This window comes from Apium graveolens, chromosome 6, assembly GCF_009905375.1.
Source record: "Apium graveolens cultivar Ventura chromosome 6, ASM990537v1, whole genome shotgun sequence".
In the NCBI taxonomy this organism is placed as follows: Eukaryota; Viridiplantae; Streptophyta; class Magnoliopsida; order Apiales; family Apiaceae; genus Apium; species Apium graveolens.
In genome coordinates this window covers 55,188,075-55,201,399 of record NC_133652.1, presented here as the reverse complement: position 1 = coordinate 55,201,399, position 13,325 = coordinate 55,188,075, and the positions used below count along the sequence as shown (strand labels likewise).

Below are 13,325 nucleotides of genomic sequence, written 5' to 3'. Positions count from 1 at the left end.
TTACCACGACGATCATCTCCATCCTTGAGCACGAAGCATCTGGCACCAAATACATGAAAGTATTTGATAGAAGGTTTCTGTTCATTCAAAATCTCATAAGGAGTTTTCATGAAGTCTTTGTTGATTAGAGTTCGATTCTGAGTATAACATGCAGTATTGACAGCTTCAGCCCAAAAGTACATTGGAAGACCTGATTCACTTAACATCGTTCTTGCAGCTTCAATCAATGTACGATTCTTCCTTTCTACCACTCCATTTTGCTGAGGGGTTCTAGGAGCTGAAAATTGTCTGGTAATCCCTTTGTCTGTACAGAATCCATTGAGAAGTGCATTCTTGAATTCTGTCCCATTATCTGACCTTATTGCTCTAACAGGGACGTTAGAATCTAACTCAATCATCTTGATATGATCAATCACAACTTGTGGTGTTTCATCCTTAGAGTGAAGAAATAAAACCCACGTATACTTGGAATAGTCATCAACTATCACAAGACAGTAACACTTCTTTGACATAGAAAGGATATTAACTGGACCAAATAAATCCATGTGCAATAATTGCAGAACACCAGTTATGGAAGATGTGTCAGTACCTTTGTGACTTGCTTTCTTTGACTTTCCTTTCTGGAAAGCCTCACATAGTCCTCCTGGAGAGAATTCCAGCTGAGGCAGACCTCTTACCAATTCTCTTTTGACAAGAGAATTCATTGTTTTGAAATTGAGATGGGAAAGTCTCTTGTGCCATAGCCAACTCTCATCTGACGATGCCTTTGCATAGAAACAATTGACTTCAAGATTGCTTCCAGAGTTCATGTCAGCTACGAACAGATTTCCTTTCCGGATTCCCATTAAGGAGGGTTTTTCACTTTTCTTGTGCAGAATCTGACACTTCAGCTTGTCGAATAAAACATTGTAGCCGTTGTCACAGAACTGACTAATGCTAAGCAGATTGTGTTCAAGTCCTTGCACAACATATACATTTTCAATGATAACATTTCCAGCTAGCAAACAGCCATATCCCTCCGTTAAACCTTTGCTGTTATCTCCAAAGGTAACCACTGGGCCAGCTTTCTCAACCACATTTGATAGCAGGGCTCTATCTCCGGTCATATGTCTTGACGATCCGCTGTCAAGAATCCACACTACCGGTTGTACCTGTTTAATGCCCTGCAATACAAATGGATTAGGACTTCTTCGGAACCCAAGCTTGGATGGGTCCGACATACTTGTAAAATTGGCCTTTATCAAGCAAAACAACATTCTTAATTTCAATATTCTCAACGTTCTCAATGACTGAACATTTGACCTTGTGAACAGCCTTGACAAATTTCTGGTTAGGCTTAGGTACAAATGTCTCCTTTCTAGCTTTAGGAGGACTAGCAGTCATAGACCTATCATGCTTTCTATTATTCACATGCTGACGAGGAGTAGTCTTATCATTAGAAACATGCTTACCATTAAAATAAGCAAACAACAGATTAAAAGCACAAGACATACAATCAGGAACACCACATGCTTTATGAGAAGGATTAACAATAGGCAACTTATGCATGGTAGACATGGCATTTGTGTTATCCAACTCATGTGTGTCTGAGTTAGTCTCAGTTGCTTTCACAACCTTGACTGGAACTTTTGACACACTTGACTTGGAGACATCTTTCCCATTAGCATTATCTTCAGCACGGATTTCTTCTTGAATAATAAAAGAGGTCTCATCAAATGGTTCAGCAATTGATTCTTTATAGAGGGGTTCATCAACACCCTTAAGCACATGTGGTACTTCCCTGCCTTTAGCACATACATGAGGAGGGGAGTTTATGCCTAATTTTCCAATAGCAGCATTGTAATCATAACCTATTCCATGTGTTTGATTAACAGCTTGCTTATTGTAAAACTCTTTGGACTTCGAACAAGAATTAAAGTAAGCTTTAACCTTAGCCTCAAGACCGGTGATCTTGTCTTTGAGAATAGTTTCGAGTTGTCTATAACAGTCAACTCTATTCTCTAGAAAAGATACTTGTTCTTTTAGTTTATTTTGATTAATGTGCACAAGTCTTAATTCATTGACCTCTTTCTCAAGGTCTTTGATTTGTTGATTTAACAATTCATTATCACGACGAGCACAATCTAAGGAACCTCTTAGATGATAAACTAATTTAGCATCAGTAAATTTTACCTCTTTTCTTGACGATGAGGTGCTTGCATTACTAGCCATGAGAGCAAGATTCCCAACTTCTTCATCTTCACTGTCAGTATCATCCCAGCTTCTTCCCTTTGCCAGGTACGCCCTTTCAGATTTACTCTTCTGATTAGAATCGTAAGAGTTCTTCCTAGCTTGTTTTGGCTTCCTGCATTCTGTGGCAAAGTGTCCCAACTCATTACAGTTGAAGCATCGAATGGTGCTTCGATCAACCATCCCTGTTTTATACCCACGACTGCTGGTGTTAGAGGATGAAGATCCACCTTTCTGGAATCTGTTGTAGTTGGACTTGTACTTGAACTTGAGATTCCTTTTGAATCTGACATTTGAGAATCTCTTGACAATCAGGGCCATTGACTCATCCTCCAATTGCTCCAGTTCTTCCAAGGAATAATAATCATCTCCTGATTGATTTGTAGTAGGAGAATCAAATTCTGCTACTATCACATTATCTTCAACCTTGGAAGACTGTACCATTCTTTCTGACTGTTGAGATTGTTGTTGATATTGTGGTTGTTGTTGTTGTTCATCAGCTACTAGAGCAGTAGACGTGCTGACCACTCTTCCTTTCCCGTAAACTTCCTTCTGCTGAATCTGCTCCAACTCATAAGTCTTTAACACACCATAGAGCCTTTCCAAAGAAATCTCACTCAGATCTCTTGCTTCTCTTATGGCAGTGATTCTATGTTCGAGATGAGTTGGCAGTGTTAAAAGGAACTTTTTGTTGACCTCCCTGATGGAATAGTATTTACCATTAATGTTCAGGTTGTTGATCAATGCATTGTACCTCTCAAACACTTCAGTGATTCCTTCTCCTGGATTGGATTTAAAGTATTCATACTCAGAGGTTAGGATTTCTAGTTTGTTCTCCCTAACTTCCTCTGTGCCTTCATTAATAATCTCAATAGTTTCCCAGATATGTTTGGAATCTTTACAATTCATCACATGTCTATTCATCAGGGGATTAAGGGAATCTACTAAGATTAATTGAAGGCTAGCATCCAGGGAAGCTTCTTCTATTTCAGCAGGAGAGAAGTCCTCAGGATCCTTCACATAAGTTCTCGCTTTGGTGATCACCACATTATTTTCTATTACCTCTGGTTCCATAACCATAGGAATTTTTGGACCCTTCTTCAACACTTGCAAATATTTGGGATTAGCAACCTGTAAAAATAGTAGCATCTTCTTCTTCCACATAACATAATTTTCTTTATCGAAAAGTGGAATTTTAACGGTTCCAACTTTTTGTGTAGTCATTATGAATTTTTTAAGTGAATAAAAAATTCAAGAAGTGAAAGAAACACAAAAGTCTAGGATCTAGATTTGTACGTTAATCAGAAGGCTCTGATACCAATTGTTAGGTCCCAATTTGTTTGTAGAAGGGGGGTTGAATGCAAACAATACCGTTTAATCGAATAAAATGCGGAATAAAATTGTGAAACAAAATTCAAGTTAAATAAAACTTTTATTAAACTTGAAAGGTGTTACAACTACGGTATCGGTTACAAGGGATTAATCTCAAATCAATTATTACAAATCTAGAATAAATTCGACATGAACTTTTTCTATTTTTGTAATTAAAAGATCAAATGCTAAATGCGATTTGAGATTAAGTTCTAGGGATTTTAATCCGCTAGATTGATACACAAGAACAAGATAAGTATTTCTAGTTGATTGGATTTAACTTTACAATCTAGAAATTGATCTTGAAGTTGCAGATGAGATGAAATATTTTTCTGCTCCTTTTTCTTTTGTTCTTGAGTTTGTGTTCTGTTTTATTGATTTTGTAATAACAGACTTCTGCTCCTTTTTATCAAACAGCCGAATGTAAAAATGTACTGGCATGACAATCTTCTTTGGTCAGCAAGACTTTCGGTATGACAAAATTTACTACTAGCAAGACAATTAAAATGAGCTAGCAAGACTTTCGGTATGACTATTGATTGTCATACCGATTGTCATATTAGTTCAAATAAATTGTCTTGCTGAATTAATAACAGATTTTAATCTAAACAGAAATTCTAATAAGACAATTAAATGTATTGGCATGACTTTCGGTATGACTATCAATTGTCATACCGATTGTCATACTAGTTCAAATGAATTGTCTTGCTGAATTTAAGCAGATTTTAAACCAATTAAAATCTTGTAAATCCTTAATATTAATTCTAAATTAATTAATCAATTTAATTTAATTAATCAATAAATTAATCTTTGCAGATATAATTTATTTTCTTAATTAAATTATATGACTTAATTAATTAATAGAGAATTAATACTAACGCTGAGCAGCATCCATTCTTCTGACAATCTTCTGAAAGTCACTGAGACTTATGAATCAATTCCGCCACTTCAATGCTGACACTCGATGTACTGTCTGGTTCATGAGTGACTAACTTCCGTGACGTTTCTTCATGTCTTGACTTTGATATTCTGATTGAATCCTTGTAATAAATGATACCTTGACGAGATCTCTGTCACTTGATTAAATCCACGATCTTGATTTATATCACTGAGGCATGATCAAATTCTTGAACTTCTTCCAGTGAATCTTCAAGTCTGCAGATGAACAATGTTTCTTTATTCTTTGACAGATGTTACATTGTGAGATCTCTCTGATGATTGATCCACTATTTACTTATTACATTCTTATTTGAGTTGAGTTAAATACTCGAATAAATGAGTAGGCTATGACATATGCCTTTCATCATCCTTGGCCTTAAATTCTTCATTGACTTGAGCAACTACAAGTCTTGAGTCTCCGCATATCTTAAGGTTTTTGGCCCTCACGGCTCTAGCCAAGCCTAAGCCGGCTATTAGGGCTTCGTATTCTGCTTGGTTATTTGTAGTTGGGAAGTCCAACTTCAAAGCATACTCATTTATGAACCCTTCGGGGCTTTTTAAGACTACGCATGCACCATTAGATTTTATTTTGGATGCTCCGTCAAAATGGAGAACCCAATATTCTTTCAGAGTCATACTTTTATCTTTCTCTTTCTCTCCTCCTTCTGGGGTTACTATCTCTTGCCCCCAACTTATTGGTCGCTAATGGTGCATTCGACCACGAAGTCTGCTAAGATCTGAGCCCTGATGGTTGTTCGAGGCTTGTAAGTTGATGTCAAATTCTCCTAACTCAATCTCCCACTTGATAAGCCTTCCACTGGCCTTCGAGCTATGAAGAATGTTTCTCAAAGGCTGGTCCGTTTCGATCTTGTGAGCCTGAAAGTATGGTCTCAACTTCCTTGAGGCTGTGATGAGGGTAAGTGCAAATTTCTTTGTGGTGGAGTAATTCAACTCCACTCCGTAGAGCATCTTACTTACATAATATACAGGCTTCTGGAGTTTTTGTTCTTCCTTTATCAGGACTGCACTCATGGCTTGTTCAGATACTGCGAAGTATAAATAAAGAGTGTCCTCCGGACTAGGTTTGGCCAACAACGGGGCCTCAGTCATGTACTTCTTCAATTTTTCAAAGGCCTCATGGCTCTCAGCTGTCCATTCAAAATTCTTCACCTTCTTAAGGGTTTTGAAAAAGGGCAGGCATATGTCTCCAGACTTGGAGATGCACCTCCCTAGAGCTGCAATTCTTCCTGTCAACTTCTAAACGTCCTTGATAGAGTGTGGTGGCTCCATGTCTAGGATGGCTTTGATCTTATCAGGGTTGGACTCGATTCCCCTCTTTGAGACCATGTGACCCAAAAATTTTCCAGACCCAACACCAAAAGTACACTTGGTGGGGTTTAACATCATCTTGTGGTGCCTTAGCATTTCAAATACCTCTCTGAGGTGATTAATATGATCGTTCTTAGCAAGGATTTTGACTAACATGTCATCAACATAGACCTCCATGGTCTTCCCAATTAGATGGGCAAATATCTTATTTACCAACCTTTGGTAAGTAGCTTCTGCATTCTTAAGTCCTAAAGCCATAACAAGATAACAAAAGACATCAAAGTTAATTATGAAAGATACGTTGGGGGTCATCTTAGTGCATTTTGATCTGATTATAACTGCTAAAACCATCCATGAATATTAGCATCTCGTGTCGAGCGGTGGCATTGATCAGGTTATCGATTCTTGGTAGAGGGTGGCAGTCCTTAGGAAAAATATCATTCATGTCAGTAAAGTCGATGCACATCCTCCACTTCCCATTGTCCTTATTGACCATTACGGGGTTGGCCAACCACTCAGGCAATTGCACTTCCTCAATGAATCCGGCTTCTAGGAGCTTTTCGACCTCCTAATGGCTTCTAGCCTGTCAGGGGCATAAGTTTTTTCTTCTATTTCATGACCTTCCGAGTTGGATCGACATTCAGCTTATGAGTTATGAGGTTGGGTGTTGAGTGGAATTTATGACTCTTTATTACACTCCGTAAAGCTTTGAATTGGTGTATTTGTACTCAATTTATTGGTGTTTTAATGTGTTTTCTAGTGTTTTTGCATTTTCAGGCATTCTCCAGGTAATCAAGTGAATTAGCATTGTTTTGGTGCTAATTTGGTGTCCGGAAGGTGTTGGAATAAAAGCTCTTGGAAAACCAGCTCAATCGGCTAGGAAAAAGAAGTCGTCAAAGTTTTGGTGAGCCAGCGCACCCGCACTGTCAAAGCGCGCGCCCGCGCCCAAACATCAGAAACCCAGCGCGCCCGCGCTGATCAAGCGTGCAGCCGCGTCGTGTCGGGATAGAAGAATCCTGATTCTACTTGGCTTTTGAGAGAGAGACTTCTACTTTGCATGGGGCTGCTATATAAACAATTTAAAGCTCATTTTTTAGGAGATATCAAGTTAGAGACATATCAGAGCTAAGGAGAAGACGACAAGAGACATATAGCACAATTCAACAAAGGCGAAGACGATCTAGTTTATTCTTGTGAAACTCTGTTTTGAGTTGTAATCTTGGATGCTCGTTTCTTATTTTGTTGAACCTATACTCTTGTGTTAACTTTGTTTTATTATTCGTTATAAAGACTACGTTTATTATACCATGCTTTCATCGGAACCCACGTTGATGATGAGTCCGATTATAGGCTAATCGTTATCGTGGGGTTCTAGCGGATTTATTTATGAATTTCTTTAGTTGATTTGTTTCGATACCTTAGTGTGTGGTAATTGTATGATAACCTAGTATTGGTTGTGCTTATTCATCTTATGAGCATCGCGAACTTATAAGATAGCGCGTTAATCTTTAATGAAGCAAAAGTGAATTTAAGGGTTTAGAACTTGTCATGCTAGCATAGGTTCATGTATTTGTTATGCATGATTCGTGGGTAATTTTAACCATCTTACTTGCCCTATGTAATCAAGATAGATAACTTGTGTTTAAACCGTTATGTTGTTGAATTCTATAGACATATAGGGTCTCAATATAATTGGTGTCTATTCAGCTTCTATCTCTTTTGTGGATGTCTGGTAGTATGGTACTCGTGCAACGAAAGTTGGCGTTTATCAGTTTCGTGTTATCTGATTAGTGTCATCACCATTACATGCTAAGGTTAAGAACGAAAAGGCTATTGAATGAAGTATTTAATGAAGTTAGAATCCCATGTTTGTCATATATATATTAATTCAACCATTCTTATTCTCTTAGTTATAATTGCTAGTTTAATTCTTAGTTATAAACAACCTCAAATTGTTATTCGTCTTAGCATTGAATCATAATCATACATTGTTGCTTAAGTGTATAAATTATAAAGTTAACCTAAACCAGTCCCTGTGGGAACGAATCTGATTTATATCTTATACTACTTGCGAACGCGTATACTTTTGTGTATTATTAGCTCGTGTTTAGCAACTAACATTGGGGTTAATCCCAGGCATGTCAGCTACCGTCTAGGAAAATACATCACTGTTCTTTTGTAAAAAGGTTGTCAATTGGCCTTTCAAGGGCTTTTCCAAAGATGTTCCAAAATACGTGACATTCTCCGGGTCTAAGGAGTCTAGGGGAATTGGGACTAAGTCCTCTGTTGGCTTCCCTCGAAGTTCTTCATTCTCATGGACATCCATGTCTTCTGTGGGGAGGACCTGCCCCCAGTCCCATCGGGCCTAACTGTTGCAATATAGCAACTGCAGGCCATTTTCTGATCTTCTTTTGCCTCTCCAACACCGTTCCTAGTTGGGAACTTCAGTACCATGTGGTAGTTGAGGGCATGGCTTTAAACGCATGGATTCCTATTCTACTCATGATAGCGTTATAACTTGAGGCTACCTTAACAACCTAAAAGTTTAACATCTGTATGGCCTCCCTAGGCTCCTCCCTAATAGTCACGAGAAGTTGAATCGCTCCTTCGACCTGTCACTCTACTTGATTGAACTCGTATATGGGTGTGACAGCTGGAGTTAGTTGAGAATCATTGTATCTCAACCTTAGGAACGTGTCATGGAAAAGAATATCCATGGAAGCTCCATTGTCCACCAGGACCCTCATGATAGGATAATTTCCAATAATTGGTATGATAACCAAAGGATCGTCCCGAGAAAATTTCAAACTTTCAAGGTCTGGGTTATCGAACTCAAGCGCCATCTCCGACTTGGAACGCTTAGATGATTCTCCGACTATACTCATTACCTCTCTCGCATAAGCTTTGCGAGAGTTCCTTGTAGTTCCAAAGGCTATAGGACCTCCTGAGATCATGTTGATTACTGGACCCCGTGGCTGTGGGTTGTGATCTCTGTCCTTACCCCTTTGATCGTCATCTCTTTCATCATTATCTCTTTTTGGGCCTCCAGCCTCTTCACCCTTGGTGAAACGTCCGAACTTTCCTCTTCGGATCCAATACTCATCTCATTCTTGAGTTTCCTATAATCATCAGTATCATGACCAACATCTTTGTGGTACCTGCAGTATCAACTCTTATCTCTTTTCTCGGGGTCCCCCCTTAGTGGCTTTGGCCATTTGAACTTTTTTCCTTCTCAATTCACTACGCCATAGATTGGATTCTGCAACCCCAAGAATCCGTTACTAAAGGCCAAAAAAGCGTTGCTAAAGGCCAAAAAAAGGCTATGGCGACTCTTTTTCGGGGTTGCAATAGAGTTTTTTGCAACCCCTTGACACTCTATTGCAACCCTTGGTTATCCGTTACAGAAACGTGCTATTGTAACACCAATGGGGTTGCAATAGGTCTTGAAAAGTGTCAAAGTAGGGTTTGGGCTATCAGTACAATATTTGTGGGCCCACAATGGGGCCCGCATGTGGGGTATTGATGCAACCTTTTTGCAACACTTTTTAGTATTTTTGCAACATTTTTAGTGTTTTTGCAACATTTTACACTGATTATTAGCAACACTATAAAGACATATTGCAACGCTTTTACAAAAAAATGCTAGGAACTGTTTGTAAATTAACATGCCCATAAATAAGACATTGTCTTAAAACCAACACAATCCACAAACCATAACATCAATCCACCAACCATAACATCAGTTACCCCATAATACCACTACCTTCACCATCACCATACTACCATCCTTATATAAATAAACTTGAACCAATAAGACTACATTTTGCCTTTTGATAGGATTATTACAATGCTATATGAACATTCTCATGCAGCTGTTTATATTTGCTCCCAATATCCCCAAAAAATTCATTTACTTCTGCTTCAGCTAGGTACCACAATGAGGCAGAGCAATGTATAAAGCTTTGTTAACCAGATGCACCAGCTGCATTCCTTTTCTCATCTGTTTTATCATCTTCGCCATGCTCTTCTTTTGAGAACTCCTCGATCAATTCACGCTGCCTCTGGGTCAAATTCCTACAAAGAAAATAGAACTTTATTCAGCATATTTGATAACATTGCTTAATTTTCTGAGCTCTGGGTAACAAAACCCTCGTCTTGAAGTATTGAGGCAATATGCCAGAAACCGATTTAGTGTTGTTTCGCGTTGCATCGATCTGGGCCACGTAAACCCTTATTTTTTCATATTTATATTGCACTTAGGTGTCCATGTACATATTATTGATTATATATTATCTTCCCAAGTTCTAATACATAAACCTATTAAACGACGATAATACATAGATGCTCGATATTTTTGTTGTTATACTCAAGTGAAATTAAAGGGAGACATCTCAAATTATAAGATATGAAAATTTATGAAGACAACATTCCAATCATTTTTGGTTCATTTCTTTGGGATTATGATACACTGTGAAATGTGGTACTACGATAAGTGATAACCCTCCAAAATGTAGTAGAAAGTAACCAAAAGTTGGTCATAACCACAAGACTATTTCAAGGGACTAAATGTGATAAAAATGAGTACAAGTTACATATAGCAAAGAGATCACAATCCTTGCAAAAAAATACCCTAAACGGTCCTTGTATGTGCCTTTGCAATCATCTCTGAAATAGTATGTGATTTGTGTTCTCTTTGCCCCAAAAAATATTATACTATTTGGTAGGTCTTTAACGTAAATGGCATTAACTTAACAGAACTTGTACATAGGGAATTTATGTATTTTCACCAACTGCACTAACAGAGCAAATTATGTTATTCACTTGTTTCCTATCAACTTGAAACACGCTAACTTGCACCAAAGAAGATATATCACTACTGCTGCTATTTTTCTTCACAAGCTTGAGACTTAACATAATTTCAAGTACAATTAGAGTTTCCTTAAATTTACATAATAAAAAGAATAATCACAACAATATGCATGCCAAGCAATGGTAGATACGCTTAAATGACTAACCATAAAATGGCCACAAGGATTCTCCCACTACATTATGAATATCTACGAGATTGCATCTTTTTATTGTCTTATTGATGTTAAAATGCCTTCCTAGACTAGTATTACCATCCTCATCTCCGCTTTCATACACTTCAAGATACGCTTCTTCATCATTTTCCTGCACAATATACAGAAAAACATCATCATGTTGATCGGGGTTGATCCAGTAGATTTTTACTTTATTTTTTGAGCTTTTAAATTCTAAAATCACCATAAGTGATATTAACTATTCTTGAACGATGTTTAGATGGTGCATGAAATAAGTAGAGCATGAGAGATCAGGAATATATGAAAGACGGTAACATGAGATAGGAAGTTTAAAGATTGGGAGGCTATTAACAAATGGTAGTTATATGATCCACATGGTTAGTTATCAATCACTAATTATCTAGCAGTACAAAAAATATGTTTAAGCAAGCAAAATATTATGTATATCTACCTCATCCACACTATCATCGTCATCTTTATCACTGTCAGAAGCATCATCTATCCTCGAGTAAAAGGTATCCTCACTAACCCTGTCTACAGTTGTCATATCTTCCTGTAAATTTTAAAACAAAAGTCTATAAAAATTATGCTAAAATTAAGTTAACATTCTTTATCCTGTTCTTTAAGAGGAAGAATCTTCCTGTTGGACATGGGATATAGAGCTACACTATTACCTCACGTCTCTGACGTTCAATTGATCGAGCTAAAGCCTGCCTTCTGGTAAGATGTGTTAGGTCACACACACTGTAGAAGGGGGTTGAATACAGTGTACAATACAATCAAATCGAATTAAGAACACAAGTATGTAACACATAATAATCTTATTAATAAAACAGTATTGCAATGGAACCGTTCTCTCTCAGTGATGAACAAATATCACGAGAGCTACTAGGGTTACAATGAATAATATTCTCGATAATGATAATACATATAGTGTAAACCCTATTCTGTGTTTATATATCACACAATTACAAGATAATCTCTAATTGATATCGAATATAATTCTGCATCCTAACATATATCAATTAGTTATCTTTTCCTCCAAGTCTTCTATTCTTCATAAAATTCTTCTCCATGCATATCTCTTCTTGTGTTAGTCTTAATCTTCTTTTCCCTTCAATCAGCCGCCTTCCTTATCTGAAAGTCTTCTTAAGTCCTGATATTATCTCCTGATGAATATCTTCTGATATCTTAAGTTCTGATATCTTAAATTCTGACTTCAGTATAAGTACTGATTTCCAGTTAAGTCCTGATTTGTCCTGTTAGTCAAGATCTGAAAACTAAACACAAATCATTATTAGACATGACATCACAAATATATCTAACAATCTCCCCCAACTTGTAAATTAGCATAATATACATGTTCAATAGATATTTGATGATGTCAAAAACATTAAGTACAAATGCATATGAGAATTTGACTAGATAACTACAACTCACAGTCCTTGTAGCTTTTACCATCCTTAAAGTCTGATGTCAGTTTTAGCCTATATATCCTTCAAAATTTAAAAGTTGTAGTCCTTGACCCGGCTTCAGTTTTGATCTCTTGAATGTCAGGAGTTGTTCTGAGATAGTTCTTCAAAAGAGTTCTCTCAGCATATTCAAGTTCATTTATCATCCTTCTTTTAGCATCTTTAAGTTCAAGTATATCTTCTCCTGTCTGAAAGATATCAGCCCTGAGATCATTAATCTTTGCTTTCCTTATTTCCTGATCCAATCTGATCAGATAAGCTTTGTCAGACTCCAGATTAAATTCAACACCCTTAATACCCAGAAAAGTAGTGATCTTGGCGGTATTAGGCTTCATCTCAACTAATTCACCATTGTGAGCTCTGTACTTTGGATAGTATGGTATATCAGACTTTACAGAGTAAAGTTTCTTCTGTCTTTGAATATCAGATTTTAAATAACTGGCAGCACCATCTGTTGACCTGTTCTTCACTTGAAGTAGAAATAAAACATGTTGCAGTTCTTCATAATACTTCAACCAAATTGCATCATTTCTTATCTGGAATACTCTCCCATCCGTCATAAAATAAAGCATTATGTCTTCTTTCTGCTTGGAATTGTAAACCATCTGTACAGATTCCAGTTGTCTGATGTCAAGACAATTTGAGCTATGTTAGAGGTTGCTTGAATATTGTTTTTCTTCTTCAAAATCAGACTTGTATCTTTATCAGATTTTGCTTCCAGATCCATTGTTGGCATATATATCTTTACAGGTTCATCAACTTTTGCCTTACCCTTGAATCTAGGATCAACTTCCACCTGTGATTTGGATTTAGCCTTAGATGCCCCAGTATTTGTCCTTTCTTTGATCACAATGCCCTTAGGCTTAGGTGGTTTTTTTTGCTATGATTTGAGCTTTAGACTTTGACTTAGATTTGTCATTTTCAGCTTTCAGTCTAATCTCTT

The 13,325-nt window shown here is 37.2% G+C and overlaps 1 long non-coding RNA gene across 1 annotated transcript; it reads right to left on the bottom strand.

The window, feature by feature from the left end:
* Window positions 1-9,639: 9,639 nt before the first annotated feature.
* LOC141668105 (uncharacterized) lies at window positions 9,640-11,163 on the bottom strand. The gene is made up of 2 exons (XR_012552921.1): window positions 10,884-11,163; window positions 9,640-9,942 (listed from the first exon to the last, which is right to left on the bottom strand). It is a non-coding gene; the product is annotated as an uncharacterized LOC141668105 (long non-coding RNA).
* Window positions 11,164-13,325: the final 2,162 nt, after the last annotated feature.